This window comes from Ambystoma mexicanum, chromosome 7q (assembly GCF_040938575.1).
Source record: "Ambystoma mexicanum isolate Mex_15411 chromosome 7q, UKY_AmexF1_1, whole genome shotgun sequence".
Taxonomy (NCBI): domain Eukaryota; kingdom Metazoa; phylum Chordata; class Amphibia; order Caudata; family Ambystomatidae; genus Ambystoma; species Ambystoma mexicanum.
Window position 1 is genome coordinate 185,183,897 of NC_090941.1, and position 19,996 is coordinate 185,203,892.

At 43.1% G+C, this 19,996-nt stretch overlaps 1 long non-coding RNA gene across 2 annotated transcripts in view; it reads left to right on the plus strand.

Annotated features, from left to right (window-relative positions):
• Positions 1-7,443, plus strand: part of LOC138528686 (uncharacterized) — a 285,554-nt gene extending 278,111 nt beyond the window's left edge. Inside the window, exon 3 of one of the 2 annotated variants that reach the window (XR_011284204.1) lies at positions 7,207-7,443. This is a non-coding gene — a long non-coding RNA (uncharacterized lncRNA). Of the gene's footprint in view, positions 1-2,990; positions 3,087-7,206 lie in introns of those variants that run through there. The other variant, XR_011284205.1, reaches the window with a different exon arrangement.
• The last annotated feature ends 12,553 nt before the right edge of the window (positions 7,444-19,996 follow it).

A 19,996-nucleotide genomic window follows, 5' to 3' on the forward strand; every position in this document is an offset into this window, starting at 1 on the left:
ATAGCACCGGTCTTGAAAGCAAGACCATGCAGAGCAACAGAGGTTTGAATCCCAGATCTGCGCTTATAAACCAAACTCAAGTCCGGTATCAAGCGTGTTATAAAAAACGATCAAATAAATAAATAAAATGAGCCATGCAAGGCTGGGAGAGTTTTGCTTCGCCAGCCTTGCATAGCTCATTGGAAATGCTGGCTGGGAAACTGCTTGTCTGTATGTGCGAGGTGGACCACCTCTGCCTCCTTGCAAATATAGATGGAGCAGGCTGAAGTAGAGCATTTCAGCATCCATGCACGTGCAGGAACCAGGAATCTTGCTTCAAGATTCCTGTTCATGATACAGGAGCTTGAGCACCGGGGAGCAAACATCAGGACATTTATTTTGTATTTAAATATGTGCATGACTGAGTGTATGCTTGTGCTATGAGTAAGTGTATGGTTATTGATGCTTGTGTGAAAGATAGAGTGCTTGCTGTGTGAATGCTGTGTGAATGTTTGTGTGTGTGTGCGTGTTTGTTTGTGTGCTTGTTTTGGTGTGTGGAGGTTATTTTGGTGAGTGGGGGGGTTTTACAACAAAGACATTTTAAAAGGCCTTTGTTGCACAATCTCCCTACCCACCTGCCAAAAGCAGCTCCCCTTCTGAGGTGCTCTGGAGCCCATGGGATAGGGATGGTATTTCTTCACTTGACATCTATCAAAGATATCCAGAAAAAAATACCATGCTTTCCCCCTGCCCCAACCCCCCAGCACCTTGCATACAAACATAATCACGTTGATTGTATGAGTGTGTTAGTTGCTGTGAGGCCAAGGAGACAATTTTGTTTAAAACGATGCTCTAAAATGCAACATTGTAACGCATTATTTAAAACCAAAATCTCCCAGGAGGAAAAAAAACCTTGATTGGTTTTGGCTCCCTCGCTATGCTCGGTCACTATGGCATCTCTGGGGGGAAACATTTATGCTCCTCCCCTTCAAAAGCAATTCACCATTTGCCACTGACCCTGGGACTGTGCTGGTTTCAGGATGGAGGATCTCAGGGATTGTGGTGGGAGCAGGGTTAGGAAAGACCTGGGTCTGTGGTGGGGAGGAGAGAGCCCAGGCACTGAGCTAGGAGTGGGATGAGGGAGCCCAGCGACTGATGGGAGCAGGTGGTCTCTTGTGTTGAGATTCTGGGAAGTCTATAGAGTCTTGAGGTTCCTGATCAGAAAGGGTAGTGAGGCCTGCTCCAAAATCTCTCCTTGTTCTTTCTTTGTTTCTGACAACGTTTTCTGATACTGATTTTTATAATGTGGGACCTCTGGTGACTGTTTCTTTCTTTGTGGGGTTGTCCACATTAATTACCAACTAGTCCATTTGGGGAATTTGGGAATATGGTGTAAGGAACAATAGTTTTGAAACATTGGTCTAACCTTGTTGGTTAAATAGAAACGAAAGAATAGTTTACTTAATTGAACGTGATGGTGTGTTTATTTTGTTGCAGCATACTAGAACTTTGACTTTTGGCTCCATAACATTAGATTGGCCCATTTAGCTCTTCTGTGAGTTTATCTTGGAAGTGCAAGGGATTAAAGCAGTATGTTGCAAACATTTGGGATGGTCATTGGTTTAGAGGATAATTTCCGTTCGCTTAATAGGTCATTAGGTTTATTTTGATTAATTCACAGGATAACTATCACATTTTTTGGACAACTCAGCTAGATTGTCTGAGACATTGGGGATTTTTAGAAATCCATTTTATGAGCAACTTGGATGCTGATTTGAGGTAATGTCAATGGGGTGAACATCTAGTGTTTCTGGAGTGGGGCATATTAGTTTACATTTGTATTGAGGCCTGCATCATTTGCAAACACCCTTTTGCACTATATGCTGGAAAGACTTTTTCTTTCATTGGAGGACTCAACACATTTGAGAAAACAGGAATCAAGCAATTGCTCTTCTGGCAACTAGAGAAGGTACTATACTGCAATCTCTTCATGCACCTTGCTTTTCCTTTCGTTTTACACACCTGTTGGTTCCTGAATATTTGAAGGAATACGGTGAATTAGGAGGGAATTTGCCACCCTTGCCCACCTGGACACTCTTTGAGCATGAGTGGGTACCCGGATGATGTGCAGTTGAACCTAAGAACTGCCCTCAGGATTTGATTTTTGGGACTGTGCGTTATACTCTGAGTATCGGATCACATTGAAAAAGTCACTTTCTAGTAGTAGCGGTGGTGGACGCACGTACACACTGTACCTTTAGAAGATATGCAAATGATCAGACACCTGAATATGCACTGATTGATGTACGTGCCATTTGTTGTGTCTAGTTAGGCATAGGGATTGAACGCAATAATGGTAGTTCTTCATGTATATTTTGTTTTCTCCAGCAACCACTCAAATCCACACTTGTTTGCAGAGGTGTTTTCTATTGAACCAACTTATGAATACAACAATTGTGAAATGTGAATATACCAATGCTGGTTAATGTATTGATTGCTATAATACCTATATGTTCATGTATCATCAATGTAACAATTTGATTCATTGATGATTGATTTTCCTTAGTCCTGATGAAGCCCTGTGATATCAGGTTGAAACGTGCATTGGCTATTTGGCTACCTATTAAAATAATAATTTACAACTGGGAATCATCCAGTTTACACTGACCTGCTCTTGTGATTGTTTGTTTATAAGAAATGTAGGCAAAAAATCATGTTTTGTTATAATGTACAATTGATTACCTAATTAGGGAGTAACGCACTGGTCACACTAAGTGAGACTTCTTATTTTGATTGGTTGACCACTGGGCAGGTGTCACCTGGTGAGACCACCGCAGCTTCATAACCCAGTAAACTGACTGAATTGTCTCTTGATGAGACCATTTGCTATTATTGGGGGTCCGTAGCTCGATGGAGGTGTAGCCCAACTTCTAGGTATATAGGCAGTAGAAATACGTATGCAGTTATTATGGAGGCACAAACACTAGGGATTCAACATCCCTAATTACTAGGTATGGAGGCACATGATGGAGCTATGCAGATGATTAATCAGGTGTAGAAGCCATTTATCTTATCATGGAGGTGTTATGGTGAAAGTCCTATGTGAAAGCTCCTAATGTTTTTGGTGTACATGTAAGTATAAATAATCAAATCTGGCTGTTCACTAAGTGTTCATGTATGCATATTAAGTTAAACAGTTGTTATAGACACCTGTATAAATACAAGCAAATCAATCTTGCTGTGTGCTAGGTAGCAGGTGAAATAGTGAGTCAACTACTCATTAGTGGTTGAATATAATTCAGTTATATGATAGATGTGCACAGTTGTAGTATAAAAAGCCATCAAAGTTTGAGGCCAACATAATCTTTCAAAGTAGCTCAATGTTGGGTGTATTTGCACACCAACAGAGTATATGTGATTATGGGCTTGGTATGCAGGCAATTACAAAGAGTGAAATTCAGCAATGTGTTAGGTATACAGTGAGCAGTATGGTGAGACGCAAAGTTGGTGTGATGTCTAACTCAATGATTAGCAGCTTATGTACTATGCATTCATACAGCAATGTTTAGCTATGCAGATGTGGTGGATGGTAAACACAGATTTAGTCCAGACAATTGCTAGCCATGCTGGCTAAGTACAATGAGTCAAGAAATGTTAGCCACAATGTCAGGTAAAGAAACAGTCAGTCTAGCTTTGTGTTATGGGGTCAGTGGTATGATGAGCTGTGCATATGTATTGGTTGTTAGACAGATTCACTATGAATAATAGCTAGTTTAAACTAGCCAATCCATCTGCAGTCTCTACTTCACCTCTTCTTTCTCAGGCCCTCTGCACTGCAATGGCCACCCACGTTACTTATAAAGCTCAGGATATTCTGACCTCACTCTCTTCTTCCACCTTTCCCACTCTTCTCCCAGTCCTCCAGCCTCCCTTGGACTCTCCCCCAACCCCACCCACTATCTCCAAACTTTCACAATAGATGAGGTCACTAGAATACTCTGCTCTATGAAGGTCCCATCCAAACAGGTGTCTCCCTGTTCTTCCAGAACCATTAAGAACAATATCTCATCCCTGGCCCTGGCTCTTGCTAACGCCTGTAAACACTCCCTAGCCTCTATCTCTTTTCCTTCTTCTCTCAAGCACTCCCTGGTGCACCCCCTTCTAAAAAGTCCTCTGCTGACCCCTCATGTCGGCCAACTACTGCCCGATCTCTACTACACCCTTCCTTGGGAAACTCGTGGAGAAGTTGGTCTTCCTCCACCTGACCCAACACACTGAGCTCTTTGGTTGTTTACACAACAATCAATCTGAATTCTGAGCACCCAGAGGCACAGAAACTGCTCTCCTGAATACCCATGAAGAATTGCTCACAAATCTACTGCTGTCCTCATTCTCCTTGACCTCTCTCCGGCCTTCGACATGGTCAACCACTCTATCCTCATAAAGTGGCTCCAAGATACCCTTGGTATCTTAGACTGGGCACTGGATTGGCTGTCCTCTTTCCACATTGACCGTCCCTCTCAGGTGATCCTGTGCACTTTCTCCCCCACCACCTCTCCCTCTACATGTGGTGTTCCCCAGGGCTCTATCCTCTCGCCTTGGCTCTTCAACATCTAGCTTGCTCCTCTTGCTTACCTGATTTCCGCCTTCTCTCGTCACCTCTACTGTTACGCTGATGACACACAACTCTTCTTCAAGCTCTCCTCTTGCTATGATGTGGTGTTCATAATGTGCCTGTACACAAGTGTTTCTCTTCCTCCTTCTCTTCTTCCTCTGTCATCCCAGACTGCCTGTCTGCTATCAAGTCATGGTGCACTTCCAATGATCTCTGTCTTAATGGCAGTAAGACTGAGATTCTTCCTATCGTGACACCTGTTCCCTGCTTCCCTCCTGCACTCTGGCCACCTTCTATGGGCCCTCCTCCTTCTCCTTCCACTGAAGCCAAGAACCTTGGGGTCATCTTTGATTTATCACTCTCCTTCACCCCACACATCTTGGACCTTACCAAGAAGGCCCGTTTTCAACTTCACCTACTTCGAGGCATCCTCCCTTTCCTTACCTTCTCCCAGAAGCTCAATGTCTCTAGAGCTCTGGTCCTCTCCAGTCTAGTTTACTGCAACAGCCACTTCCTTAACCTGCCTCTTGCTTCCCTCTACCCTCTTCAACTATTCCAGAACAGGGCTGCAAGACTTATCCTTGACCTCAAGCCCAGGGACCATATCTCTTCAGCCCTCCAATCTCTCCACTAGCTCCCGGTAGCTGCAAGGATCAAATTCAAGACCCTTTGCATCATCCATAACAGGCACCCCCCACACCCAAGGGACCCTCCAGCACTTACCCCTGTCCCCACCCCTTTCTCTTTTCTCTGCACTTGCACGTCCCGAGTGTCACAAGGCCTAGTAGGACCGCTGTTTGTTTTATGTTTTATTAATTCTTTTTATTTATTGTTTTACCTTGCACCCTCCCCTTTGCCTTGTGGCACATTGAAACACTGCCGTGTTGTATACCCACCTGATAAATGACCCAAAAAATAATAAATACACACAATATAATTGTTAGTCTAAACACAACAAGATTATAGTAAGAATTTCAGGCAATCTAGCTTTGTTATGGGGTCAGCAGTGTAGTGAACTATATAGATGTAATGGATGCAAAAATACAAAGATTAATTCTAGATAATTGCTAGTCAAAGATGGTTTCCTAGGCTTTCAGACAAAAAGAAATAATCTAGCACTGTGTTTTGGGGTCAGCGTTATAATTAGCTATACCAATAGAAAATTGTTGAGTAGGCAAACACAATTATTCTATACATCCCAGTTGTTAAGGGGCAGATTTTACAACCTCAACAACTGTGGTGTGCATACACAGATAAATTAGTCTAAAAAGGTTGTGTGTAAGGTATACAGGCAAAATACACAGTGAGCCAGACCAGTGTGTGGGCTGCATTGTAATTAGCCATAAACACGTGTGGCTAGAATAATGAACTATACTAGCTGTGGTCTAATGTATTAAGACCTAGACATTAGGAGCCAAACAGATTTACTGATACAGATGCATACAATGAGTAGTTACTGCTCACTGTATCAGACAAGGTGTGTGCTAGGAATGCAGGGGAAACTTTAAGTGGCGATTCATCTTATCTGAATGAGGAGCGTTCTCTGCCCAAACCGTGGTGGCACTATGAACAGGGTTGGAGCCCAAGGATAATAGGCTGAACAAGAGACACCCATTTCCATGACTGTCTGCCCGGGCAGTGGAAGCCATAGGAGCAGTGCTTAAGAGATAGATTATGGGTGGGGAAAGGGAAAAAAAAACAGACGCTAACAAAGGACTAGGCCTCAAACACAGTACCTTCTAGGAACAGTCCAGATAAACATATTGGCAGAAATAACAGTAAAAACACGATATTTCCCTTCAAAATGGCACCAAACATGCCATAAAATCCTTATCAATTTCTTCCTGTGTAGAATAGCCACAGATTAAAAGCAGGGGACAGCAGTAAGACAAGGCTGCAAACAAAAAGGCGGGAACACCTGACTGCCTCAGCCAATTGCCATGGAATTGGTGGGGAGAGGGAAAATGTTGAAGCTAACAAAGGACTCAAGCACAGTGCCCTTCAGGAGCAGTTCAGATCAAAATACCAATGAGGGGGCTATCCATTTCTCATGAATACCGACAGTACTGAAAGGTTTTTGAAATGTGCACATATATTTTAACCGCTTCTGTTTCATGTTACATCTCTCACATGTAAATAAGTAGCTCCTGAAGACACAGGTCAAACATGCTGCTTTGTGTACTGTGGATATTACAGGGTAACAATATTTACCATATGTACTGTAGTGCTTAATGAAAATGTGAATCCCTACAATGTTATCTTTAAATACTGGTTTAGGCAGCCATGTGTACATATTGTGTTTTAACAGCATCACCTATACATTCTTCAAAGGGGTGCTGGGCCTGAGAGCTGGTCACCTTATTGTTATAATATTGTTCAGATTGGCTACATTTCCTCACAAGTGTATTTAGGATATATGCCATGCAATATATTTAGGATGTATTGTTGGGTGGCTATTTGCTGTATCTAGTGTAAGATGGTAAGTAACACACTGAGCCTGTAAGTAACGGGCACACATAATCAAGAGGGGACATATATGAAGTAAAAATCAATCAAGAAGTAATCAGTATAAAATAGCAGTTAATAAACGAACAATATTACTGTTGCTCTAGGAAACGAGGGTTTATAAAAGGCAGCCATCAAGGCACATATATAGGAGTCAGCAATCAAGGAGCAGTAAACATTAAGAAACAATTCCAGAGAAGCAAGTATGGAGAGGCCAGGGAATACATGCATTGGGTGGACTGAAGATCAAAAGACCATCTATGCGTTGGAGCAAGATAAGGCAGTCGGCAAAGAGAACAAGACGTCCAAGAATATTGCTACTGAGATCAATTGCACAAAGAAGGTCTAAGGTAAGGGACTTCAATGCATATTTGCAATCTTTAAGTTTCTCTTTGAAACTCTCTCCAATTCACAACCCACTCAATTGAACACATTTAACTCCCCATGTGTCTGTGCCCTCATCCTTAACAGGTCCTTTCCTGTTGGCACCACCCCACATTTCAAAATGACAGTGGTGGTGTGTATCAGTGGCCTGGGAGGCCATCTTTGATGAAGATGGGCATGAGAAAAACATTCTAGAGACCTAAGCAATTGGAAAATACATATGAGAAATGAGGATAGCAATGCATGCTGAGAGCATAACAAACTGTCAGAATATCATGGGCTGTCCTTTCCAGAATGACCATGCTATGGATGTGATGTGGTATGTGGTTGACTATGTCAGTTACTAGTATAAAGCATCTGTCTAGCCACTTTGATGGTTTGCACCATAAGTATGCTGAGTGGCATTGAGTTTTGAATATCAGCGAAGTGGCAGTGACCAGTAGGAATATATTTATTGGGCCACTGGCTAAAATCTGTGGGGCCTAAGTATGTATCCTGCACAGCATAGCCTGTTAGCATGACAGAGGCCAACTGTAATGAAGTGAGACTCCTGTAGGCAGCAGGTACGTTCTCAAGAAGTTCCTTTATTGCGTTACAGGTCACATGAGCTCAGGAACATGAAAGGTACAAATCAGGGTAAGAGGGTACAGGTCAGGAGAACACTCGCTCCCACAACCCAGGCTCACATCTCCAAATGCCAGCGTGCAGAACCCCTTTCACATACCAAAATTCTCAGCACTCACACAACATTGTTACAGTAGCAACACTTACTCAGGCATCTAGGAAGGACAAGGCACCACACACCTCCCGTTCTTCAACAGTCTCAACAAAGGAAACACACAACACACCCACAGCCTCTACACGGGTATGGTCTACACACAAAATCTACTCATCTGACCATCCAAAGCACACCTGAATCACTTGAGCAACTTTCACAACCAACGGAAGAGTACAAAGCACCTTTTACTGAAGGCTGTCACCCTTGAGTCTCAGGACTTCCACAGCCAAGCACCAACTGCCCGGCCGTGGGCAACCACAACTAACGATCAACAAACCATAAATAAGAAACTGTGCACCTTCTACCTGTACCTGCCATCTCAGGTCTCAAGCCTGCCACAATCGAGCACAAACTGCAAATGTCAGAGTGAGACAACTCTGATAATGGGCCATACTGCTTAAACACTAAACTGACTACAACCTTAAGAGAACTAGTAACCAGCAAGGATGAAACCCTTGCAGGAAAGAACTACCACACCTTGGCCACCACACTCAAACCACAAATATACCACATGCACCATCTAACTCTTCTCTCCCTTCTTTATAAACAAGAGGTCACAATGAGGGAACATAAAAAAACTAAAGACACATACAAACAATTAGGTGAGGTAGGACATCCTAGCTGTTCCATATCAAAACAGAACCAGCTTTCACATCTTAAGCCCCTGGCCAGGAAATTAAGGATCCACCAAAGTTTAACTTATAATGAATAATTGCTCCAATAGAAGAGTTTCCTGAACCTATAATTGTCCTGCAGTTTTATTTGTGTTTTATGTGCATGTATTAAAATGCCATCTGCCTCTAATGTCCGCCAAAAAGTTGATTGCGGTGGCGGGCATGGGGGGAGCGAGGGGAGTTGCGCGAATGATGGAATGGTGTACACTTCATTTGGGGGGGAGTAGCAAGTCTTTTTCCATAGCTTGCCCCGCCCCACTCTTGTAATGCTGGATACTCCCTTGAGCACATGTATTCCACAAAAAAATACAGCAAGTCATTCAGATCAGGTGGACTGTGCAGCCGGGTCATGGGGTGGGCCGTAGAGTTGGGCGAGCAGTACAGTTTGGTGGATCGGTCTGTGCAGTGTGGTATGTAGGACAACAGAAAATGGAGACCAATCATTGCTCCCCACAATTTTCAACAAGAGCAAGTATGAAGAACTAGTTACTGCATTGTCAGAGGAGTGGAACTAAAATCGGTTTCAAAGCACTGGAACATAAAAATGAACATAAAGGTGATGTGACTGATCGGAAATACAAGGTATGGTCCATTTGGTGAAATGGCATCTCTCTACGGTAAAAATAGTGCACAAAAGTATCGTTGACATTTATGTTAATGTAAAATACAGTCCGGTGACAAATAAACTAATTCACCACACCTTTAGTGGCATATGTTTCTATTATTGCCAGTATTTTTTAGCTAAGACTTTGTGTTTATGGAAACTTACAAGAAGTGGAATTCTAGAGTACGTTTTTCCATTTCAGCCGAACATTGCAAACAAAACTATGATTCATAAATATAGACATGAGCGAACACACACATATGGTAAGGAAACTTATACATGGAGATAATTTGTCACCAATTATGTTGCGGGTGAAGGATGTAAGGATCAATGGTCACTGTGTAGGCAACTGCTCTGGCAGATAACAGACTGCTATTGTCCCAATGCAGCCATCCACCCCAATAACCAGTATAGTGCAAACGTTCTGATTTATAAGTGCTGAGTGAAGTAACGACATAAGTATGTGTTAACGTTCTTAGATCCAGCACACACTAGGCCATACTGTTCCCTAGGAAATAACCCATTTTCACTATTAGGGCCACAATATTATTTTGCTGTGAAACGGCTTCCTCCTTGACATGATTCAGCAGCAGAAAGTGCAATGTAAACCCACAAAGGTTATTTGTATATTTGCAATGTGCATCCTAGGCCAAGTTTTGGCAACTTAAGGCTCTCCAGGTATGTTGGCCTCTCCATCTTCCTCTATCCCCCCAGCACCTGCACCACTCAAATAAGATACTCCTGTATTTTGACCTGGATCTCCCCCATGACTCTGCTACACTAGCAGCTCTCCAGACTGACTCTTTTACCTTCTCCCACTCTCCCCAACCTGTTGGGAATGGTGACGGCGTGGGGTTCCTTATCACTAAAGCCTTCAAAACTTCCCATGCGCATCTGTTTCTGTCAACAATTTCAGCCTTGTCGGTAATGTCTAAGTCACTCTCCACTTCAGTCTCCTCCCCCTCCTCCTCACCTGACGAGAGATCCTTAGCCACCTTCTTCTTTCTTTCCTTAATGAAGGATTTCTTTTTATGTCGATATGGTCTACCGTGGATAGACGCCACAATGGTTGTCGGAAAGTTTCTGGAAACCAGTGGCCCCGGATCCGCAACAGCCAATGGGGAAAAAAAGCCAAGTAGGCTAAAAAAAACGGAATGTATTGCTGAAGAGTGGGGACTCCTGAAGTAGCTAAATAGATGATCAGTGTCCTTGGTGCTCCAGGAAACCCAGGTAAGTGACCGTGTCTGCAAGGGATCCAGACAAGAAAGGAGAGCTCCACAGAACGCCCGGTGCCACTGGAAGGAAAGATTGCAGCACCACAGAAAGGGTAAGCAATGCCAGCAGGATAAGGGGCTGGGAAAGAACTAAGCCAAGGAGAGGGGAGACGGAGCAGGGAAAAAACAGGAGGAATAAGCATTAGAGCCACAGGAGAAGGGAGAGAAGAGAGAACAAAGCCAGGGAAAGCAAAGCGGAAGTCCGTTGGAGGTACAGAACAGAAAACAGAGGAAACAGAGAGGTGTAAGTGATTTCAATCCAGCACTCCAACTAAGTCAATGCCTAGTATGGGATGCCCAATGGAAACCCTTATTCATATATTTTTATGTCAAAAGTTATTTTAATTCTGGATGATGTACCCATATATAACACCCCTCTCTTTGAACCCCCCGGTCTCACTGAACCAAGAAATAGGTTTGTTTTCCAAATTAAAAGATTTATTTGAAGAATTGAACAATATATATATCACACTTTTATAAATATGGATAATATCTGAATATCACACTTATGAATATTTATGCAATGATCAGCAATGGGTAATATGACAATATCAACAATCTCTTTAAGCAATTAGGAGTAGGAATAGGAAGATTAATGTAGCAGAGAATACCTTTGTATGGTTCAAGGAAATGCAATGATAGGAAAGAATGCAACACAGAAATAGAACTTGATATGAATTCAGTCAAAGACAAGGTGATCACTCTTTCCCCCTGTTATTACTCACTCTCCCCAATATGCAATATGAAGAGATGGAATGAGAGCACACAGGTTTCAGGAATAACAATCAACAATTGCAGTTTAAATCCCGATTCCCCCCAGCAAGCTTAGAGAAACAGGGCTGATTTTAAACAGGACAAATGCTTTGAAATCTGGTTTGAAATGAATGGGAAAAATGCTAAAATTGACTTTAATTTGCTAAATAGGATTCAGAACAAGTTAGAGTTGCTTTGGATTGGTTCAGGTCGACACTAGCAATGATTGTAGAATGATGAGCAGATGGAAAATGAAATTCAGAAGTTGAAAGCACATTTCTAGGACGTACGGTTCAGAAGTTACAGAGGTTTTAGTGAAGGTCGATTTTTCAGAAACAGAGTCAAGATTTCAAAATGAAAGATGCGCTTTAAAGATTAGGAACCAAGATGGACTTATACTAAGGGGCTATGAAAATGCAAGATACCCAACGGGACAGCCACCAGAACAGGGCGCCTTCCGCTCTGACTTTTGTGCGCCAGGACACTTGACTTTCTTCAGAAAAATATCAGCGTCTGGATGATTAGCACTACAATTATCACAAGATTATATAATGAGAAGGATTTAAGATGGACACAAGATTCTATAATGCAGTTCTTGATAGGTTGAAATGGATTGAATAGGATTACTTTAAACTAAGAGATGACTATGGACAGTTCTATACTAAATACTCACTACTATGGCTTTGGAATGGAATGGGCCTGTCAAAGATCTGGTCCCAGGGCTTTGGCTGGGATTCGCTCACCACCGGACAGGTCTCAGGTGCTTGGTTCTGCTCTCAGCAAGGCACTCGGGTCTGCACGGCCTCCTGGACTGGATCTGATGGGGTCTGGGTTACAGCACTGCTCTACCGGTCTGGATCTCTGGTTCTAGCACAGGTTCTTGGCCAGAAGCAGCAAACAGCTCAGCCAGGCTGTTGGATCAGTTAGGATAGGGCCCGTGGAGGTTTAGGGGTTAAATCAGGTTGCTAGATTTTAAAGGCCTGCTGAGAAGTGTTCAGCTTATTGGATTGGGCCTTTTGCTTCAGGGTTCTGGAGTCTGGTTCTGGAGTCTGGATCTTCCTTCAGGGCGCTTCGCCAGTGGATCAGTTGATGAGTGAATGTGTATCTTGCCTGTCCTCAGCAGTCCCTATTTATCCATTTTCCAAAGTGGGTGGGGAGGCTGATTGTCTATGCCCAACCCTCTAAGGATCTGATAGGTCAAGGAAATCCCCCTCTCCTGATTTTAGAAAGGAAAAGTGTGTCATGATGTGTCATGATGTGTCATGTTTATGGCTTAGGGAAAAAACCTCCCCTTTGTCTCTGTACAGTATATCTTATTTTTACAATATGCACAACTTGTTCATAATACATATTTACATGATAGATTGACTAAGGTATGTTTCTGTCAAAGTCTCATGTTCCTACAAGTTTTAGTTCACAAATGACAGTTTTTCGCGCTTTTTGTTGGTTACACATTTTCGGATCTGTACAATTTTTTAGACGTACATGCACATACCCTCTGGGCATATTCCTGTAATTTTTCATGTTCCTAGCATAATCACAATAGCTACAATATTAAACATTTTGTGGTTCAGTCTCAGAACATCGCACAGATTCCAGAATAGTTTTAAACTTTTCATTTTAATACCCTATAAATCCCATATTTTTATCAGTTCCGTACAATTTTCTATAAGTCTTATTCTAAAACATACAGTTACTTAGTTTCAAATTCACATTTTCAGTCTGGCCCACCTCCAAGGCTCGGCTGAGTCAGAGAGTCACATGGGCTTCTTCCTGCCAGGGCAGTTGATGTCAGTCAGACCCGAATTAGCATTTTCATTCAGCTCAAGGGAGTCCTTTGTCTTCACTCAGAGCAACATGCCAGAGTTCCCCTCCTAGTTCCTTTCACACCAGCCTGCCAGTTTCTTAGCAGAGAGCAGGGGGAAGATTCCTTTGTTTGGGAGAAGGTGTGGAAGTCTTTGAAGCTCAGTGTGGCTAACATTAACTTTTAAACACAAAGTCTGAAATTGTCTTGTCCTAAAATATAAATTCCATTTTTAACAAATACATCAACCAATTTCTAAATTCAAGCCTTTTTAAAATATAGTTTTGAATTGTATCCACCTCTTAGGTTTCTGATAGCAAGTCTTTCTTTGGCATACTTTGAGTTCATTGTAGAACTTTGAACATGACAGGTTTTATAAATCGCCAGCTTCTGACAGAGGTGAGTAACGGTATTGCGCCCATTTTCAACATAATTTTCCAAGCAAGCAATCTTCAATGTGGATTTTCTTCTGATAAGTGTACTTCTGTGGACATTGTATTTATGTGGATTCTTGAAGTAGAATGATGTTTAACACCCAACAAGGAGGTTGGGTCTTTTGGGTGGTTTGTGAGCCATGATTTTTGCAAATTTGACAACCAAGAAAAATGGATTTTCACACAGCTCTGTGTTTCTTTTGCAATCAGCCTTGCTCTGTAGGCAGCCAAATGATGGGTTTTGGCAGTGGTCTCCTGTGTTAGCACTGAGATAGGCAAAAGTGGATGGCGGTCTATTTTTCAGATTTTTACTGCACACTTCTGGGTGATTTCTAGCGAGCAGCATGCTTTCCGTCGGCCATTCTGATCTTCCTGATGCAAGCAATGCACAGTAATGTTGCAGGGCCTGGACTAGTAGGTTGAAACAGCCAAGGAGGGTAAGGAGGACCTGTACAGAAAAGTGGGGGCTCAGCAGAGCCAAGGGAAATTACGAAGAGCGCAACAACCCGCAGGGTAGCGAACACAGTTGCAACGCGAAAGCCGTCTGCAATGAAACCCTGATATCGCAGGCGGCGGCCATCTTAGAAACAACTAGACTGCAGCCCAGTGTTGCGGCCTCAATGTGGCGGGACTATCTATGGCGGCCCAGATTCCATCGGCCCCAATACTTTGCAAAGAAGGGGCGCATGACAGTCTCACATAAATCCTTCCTCTTTTGAATATTGTACTATTCAAGGCGTCCCTTCTGTTTCTCTCACCGTTCTGGATCTTTGTCGACCCCCTGATCCTCTCAACTTCTTCTTCCCTGATCTGACCCTTGTACTTGAGTCACTTCCTACTGACATCACCATTGTCATGGTGGGTGGCTATAATCTCCTCAAGCCCTCTGCAGCCAGCAGCCGTTAACTTAATTCCCTTCTATTTGACCATTTGTAAAGACTGGAGGGGGGTGTCTGTAGGGGTGTCTGTACTCCTGTTCTGTATATGGCAGAGGGGAAGCTCAGAGTACCCCAGCCAAGATTCTCTATAGGGTAGCTATGAATGAGCAATCAAGGCTTAAGCTCTCAAGAGGTGATGCAGGCTGGTTCTTAAGCACAGTGTAAGCGCCCACAAAGGAATGTCCACTTACCATATTAGTGAAAACACAGTCTTTAGTTCACGTTATTTATACAATCACAATAACACACTTTGTACTCTGGCTGTACTATAATGACAACTATATACAGGTCTACGTGGTACCACTTTTACCTACCGATTCCTTTGAAATGCATCAACAGCAAACAGTTCAAATGGCATACGAATCAGATTACAAGATGAATCAACGATAGACACAGAAAGAAAGCAAGTTAGATCAAGCAATGGCAGAACTGTCCCCCGTCTTCCTAGAGACAGTTCTGTGTGAGGATTCCCCCACTGGAAAACCTGTAAATAAAGCGTATTTGACAAGCCCAGTCGAATTGTGCTCGATATAGTCTCAACTCCTTCTAAAAGGTTCCACAGCCCCAAAGTACCTGGTTTCATAGAGTTCTTCGATGAGTCGTCGACTGGCCCTTCTTGAGTGCACTCCCTTTAAGGCCGGAGCCGTGGGTCATCGAGAGTCTGTGAATAAAAATGGTGAACTCTGTGGTTGCAGGAAAAAAGCTTTGGCTCTTGCGGTGCTCGTTGATGATCGGTCAAAAAAGTACTGCAAGCTGAGACATGCAGTACACCTCAACAACGAGTGTTCGTTGCTGCAAAGAGTCGATGAAGAACTTTGTCCCAGCAAGGGCATTGGGTCCTCAGCGACTCTGTGGTCTTTGGGTGGCAGGAAACCCATTGGGGGATTCTCCTCGGTTGTCGTCGGCTTTGACTTTCTCCGACTGGACGAAAGCGGTCGACGGTGATGAGCAAGGGAGTCCTTGAATCAAATGTCTTAGGCAAAGGAGTACTGCAGCTCCGGTCAGTGATGGTGGTCGGCGACGGTGATGGACTTCAATGTCTTGGTGCTTCACTTTGTGATTCTGCTGCGGTCCCTTTCTCCGGTCGGCAGCCTTTCGAGGGTCTGACGTTCAGGGATCTTTGGCAAAGATCAGCTGGTGCACGATGGTCGCTCATAGCTCGGGAAGAGGTCTCCTAGCCAGGTCCTCTCTTGGATCAGTTGCATGACAGTTACGCAGCTTTCAGATTAGCAAAGGACAGCAGCGCAAACTATCTTGACTTTGTCTTTCTCTCTAAAACACTCTCCTTGTCTGACCTCTCCATTGACCCCTCTCCGATCACGCCATTGTTCACTTTAACATCCTAACTCCTACTCCTGTCACACCTCATTTCTCCTCTTCAATGGCTAGGTAGAAATCCAGGCAAGACTCTCTTGCCCTTTATCTTGATGACAGGAGGACCTCTCTTCTGTCTCTTTCCCATATTCATGCCTCTTCCATTGGCAATGCTTTCTCTGACTTTGACTAGGCACATATGATTCAATTTGACCAACACTATCCTGCTCGTAACTTCCCATCACTGTCCTCAGCCCTGGATCACATATGAAATTCAGACCTTCAAAACAAACATGTGCAGTGACCTAAAGCGCTGGTACAAATTATGAGCACCTACCCTACTCTTAGCCTACAAAATTGTCCCTTGCTGCCCTAATCTCTGCAATTGACTCGGCCAAATTCTCCTACTTCACAAACTTTATCTCCTCTCTTTGCAATCACCCCTGCAAACTTGTATATACCCTCCATTTACCTGCCAACCTTGCTCACACCTCCCAAACATATGTCTATCATGCCTCCCTTTCTGCTAGTGACTTTTCTCACTACATTTCCCCTATAATCGCTAACATATGTGACACTCACACAGCTCTCCACTCTATCCCTCCCCAGCACTCCTTCTGTCCATCACCCCCCCAACCTACTTCTGGGAGGATAGCTCAGGGGCAGAATTTTTGTCTTGGAAGCAAAACATTGCAGAACAACACAGGTTTGAATCCCTCTTCCGTTCTTAGAGACTATACTCTGGTATAAAGTGCGTAGTAAAAGATGAATTAATAACCTCTTCTCCTATCAACTACTCTTCCCTACCTCTTCTATTGAATTAGCTCCCATCCTTTGCAGGGCCAAGCCATCGTGTGCTCCTACCAACCCTTTGCTCCCCAAATGGTCAAAGACTTAATGCCAATAACTTGCATTTATTTCTCTGAGCTCTTTAATCACTTTCTCTCTCTGTTGGACTCTTCCCTGTCTCATTCAAATTTGCAACTGTCTTGCTTCTATTGAAGGACCCCTATGCTGACCCAAACGTCCCAGAAAACTATGACCCAGTTTCTCTCCTTCCTCATTATTATAGCCGGTCAAGTGGCACAGCGAGTAGAGCGCTCGCTTGAATCCCAGCAGGGCCAAACTCAGCCTTTCATCCTTCTGAGGTCGGTAAATTAGTACCACTCACCGTGGGTAATAATAAGTAGCGCTCAGATACCTGAGGGTTCATAGCACTATATAAATGCTAAATTATTATTATTATTCAAAGGCACTTGAGTGGGTGGTATTCAACATGTCGCTAAGTATGTTGAGGATAATGGCCTTGGAGATCCACCTAAAATCTGTCTTCCATAGTAAACACTTCACAAAGAATGCACTCATATATGTCTTTAACTTTCTCTCTAATGGTCACTACTCCAAACTCTCTTCTACACTCATCCTTTTGTATCTTTCTACCGCTTTCAACACTGTCAACCAATCCTTTCTCAGCCTCACTTTCCAGGACTTTGGGTATTGCAAATCTGCTCTTGTCTGGATTGCTTCCTACCTGGAAGGAGGATCCTTTAAAATATCTTGGAACTCACAAATATTTGACCCCACTCCTCTCCATGTCATTTTACTCCAAGGATTAGACCTTGTACCAGCGGTCTTTGCCCTCTATGCTCTGGGAAGACATATATCATCCTTTGGCTTTCAACTATCACCTTTTTACTGATGACAATTCAATATTTTTCTCATTTCCCACCTTCAACCCAGCAATCTCGGACACATGAACTGTCTCACTACAATTTGTCACTTGATGTCTTTCCACAGCCTCACGCTGAAATCTTCAAAAGTGTAATTCACCATTCTACTGTCTTCAATGGCATCCCTCCCCTCCCCGGTCCTCTCTCTTTCCCACCTGACCTTCTTGCTCCCTCAGCCAAGACTCACAATCTCTGGGTTCTCTTTGATAGTGTCCTATGACTGTACCAATTCATCACTACCACTGACTCTGCTGCTTGTATAAATTGCCTCGACATTGCTACAAAAACTCTAATATTCAATCTCGTGCTCAGAAAACTTGACTACTGCTCAAGTCGACTCCTTGGCCTTCCTGTCTATGCCTTCCTCCTTCTAGAGAAAGTCCTCTACTTTGCTGCCCACACTCTCTAAAACCTACCCAGATCCTTTTCCCTCGTTTACTTACTGACAAAATGCTGGTTGGCTCTCCATGCACAACTGCTCTCTTTTCAAGTCCCTTCTCCTAGCCTTCTCCTCAGTACCTGTCTGAGAATGTCTCAGTTTACTCACTTTCTTGTTCCCTCCGATCCTCCCGTGCACTCAACCGCACCATCTCCTAACCTCCATGTGCCTCCTCCCAATTGTTCTCTTTCTTCCTACTCGCCCCTCTTCACTGGAACCCATACCAATTATATCCAGGCCTTCCACAGTTCTCTCCACCATCCTCATGACCTGGCTTCACCACTGCCTCCAGTGACACTTAGTAACGTACTTTTGTATGTTTAAATAGTACTTCTCTTTAGTTTGATTCACTTGTCCCATTTAGGTTAATGTTATCCTTGTAAGTCACTGCCACCACCATCTCTAAATGTGTTATTGTCAGTAATTTCTAATGGAAATCATCATTCCTGTTCTTCAAATAAAAACATACGCAAGCAAGTACAGCCAACGGCGAGCGAACATGGTAGTCATAGGTCAAAAGAGCTGTAGGGGCACAGGTTGTCTCAACTTGCCCTATGCATTCTTTGACTTCCTTGATTTAGGTTGTTTCGAAGAATTCCCTTTATTTGGAGAATCACATTAAATAATGAGTGTTTTTTTTTCATTTTGAAATTTCTTAGATAATAATTATAAAATGAAAGAGAGTGATGAACATGCTTCCCTCAAACAAAAAACACAGTCTAAAAATATTGAATTAGTGCATGTGAAATATCACACAAATAGATATCAGTCCTTAATTTGAGATCTGTGATATTGAGCAAATGCAGAATATGTTGATTTCTTCATGTTTGACTGCAAGAGCACACCATAATAAGTTCCATCTTGTCCTCCATTGGCTTATAGTCTGGCTAAAATAATCATTTATTTTGATCTATTTCAATTTGTTTAACGCGCTGCTTGCCCGTAGGCCTCATTGCGCACAGAAAAAAAAGACAAAACAGACAACAAAAAAGCAGCTGGGGCTGTTAGGAGTAGAAGGGAAACCAGGTGGAGGAATGTTTAACCTGGTGTGGGGTTGAACAAGTGGGACTTGGACAATTTCTTAAATTCCTTGAGGGAGTTTGTCATTCTCAGGTCCAGTGAAAGCTTATTACAGGCTGAGGAGGCTTGGACATCAAAGATGGTTCCACCAAATCGGGTAGCTCGAACCTGGGTGCACAAGCATATAGGAGTCATGGGACCGTAAGTTCCGGCTCGGCTGGATGGCTGTGAGGCAGTCTGCCAGGTACTGCAGCGCCTCATTGTTACAAGACTTAGAGGTTAGGGAGAGAAGTTTGTGTGTAACACAGTGTTTTATGGGCAACCAACAAAATAAAATAAAAGAAGCTTTGAAAAAGGCTTCTCAAACCGATCACCTCCAGCAAATCGGCTTCAAACCTCAACACAAACCCTATTTCTCTTTTGCACCTATAACAACAGCAGAAATGGAGAAAACTCTTACATCCATGCGGCCAACCGCGTGTTCGGAAAACATTATCCCTCTGAAACTCATACTAGAATATAAAGAACTGTTTGTTCCATTTCTCACGAGATTCGTGAACACATCCTTTAGAAAAGCCAGGATTCCTCAATCCATTAAGACAGTATCGGTCACACCACTGCCAAAAAAACGAATTTGGATCCTAGGGATCCTAATAACCTTAGACATATCACCAATTGCAATTACCTGCTTAATATTCTTGACAAATCTGCATCCTTGCAATTTCAATCATTTGTCAAAGCAAATAACTTC